The 297-nt window shown below is 34.7% G+C and overlaps 1 protein-coding gene across 1 annotated transcript in view; it reads right to left on the minus strand.

The window, feature by feature from the left end:
• The window catches only part of LOC119588594 (ubiquitin carboxyl-terminal hydrolase 36-like), a gene marked incomplete in the record, with an annotated part of 14,376 nt that overhangs the window by 1,267 nt on the left and 12,812 nt on the right, over positions 1-297 (minus strand).

Raw genomic sequence — 297 nt, forward strand, 5'->3', positions numbered from 1 at the left:
TGAGTAAAAACAACATTAAGCATTATAATACAAAAACCAAATGTGTCTGCAGCCACAAATTAATGCATTCACTAAATAGATCATGTTTTGTAGACAATGCCTACAACATGCATAACATGCACCCATCATCTTACAACCTGGCAAACAATGTTGTTTATATGGTAATCAGCAAAGCTATAGAGGCAAAACTGGATATCTTCAATTATTCAAAACAAAGCCCTTCCACTGCAATTTGAAGATGATGTTCGTTTCCAACTTTTACAGCATACAAAGTTGCCTATCTGAGTCTTCCTTCAT

This window comes from Penaeus monodon, chromosome 24 (assembly GCF_015228065.2).
Source record: "Penaeus monodon isolate SGIC_2016 chromosome 24, NSTDA_Pmon_1, whole genome shotgun sequence".
NCBI classification, from domain to species: domain Eukaryota; kingdom Metazoa; phylum Arthropoda; class Malacostraca; order Decapoda; family Penaeidae; genus Penaeus; species Penaeus monodon.